The sequence below is a fragment of the Benincasa hispida genome, chromosome 12, assembly GCF_009727055.1.
Source record: "Benincasa hispida cultivar B227 chromosome 12, ASM972705v1, whole genome shotgun sequence".
Lineage (NCBI taxonomy): Eukaryota > Viridiplantae > Streptophyta > Magnoliopsida > Cucurbitales > Cucurbitaceae > Benincasa > Benincasa hispida.
Window position 1 is genome coordinate 62,235,783 of NC_052360.1, and position 339 is coordinate 62,236,121.

Genomic DNA, 339 nt, shown 5'->3' on the forward strand with positions numbered 1-339 from the left:
TAACTAGTATATAGCATAAAACATATAACATAAAGCATAAAGCGTAAAACATCAAATATCGAGTATCAAGGATCGAATAGCGAGTAGCATGTAGTTAGTATACAACATAGAGCATAGAGCGTAAAGTATCAAGTATCAAGGATCGAGAATCGAGTATTGAGTATCGAATATGAAGGAAACTTATAAATCACAACGTGCGAATGATTTTCAAGGTCAAATGGGTAAATTCACGGGAGATTGATGCAAGTCGAATGTCAATTTTTATTTCATTTCAAAAAGTATCCATTTTTTTTGGACCCAAAAAGGCCCTCTGTAAAATATATATATATATATTAATAA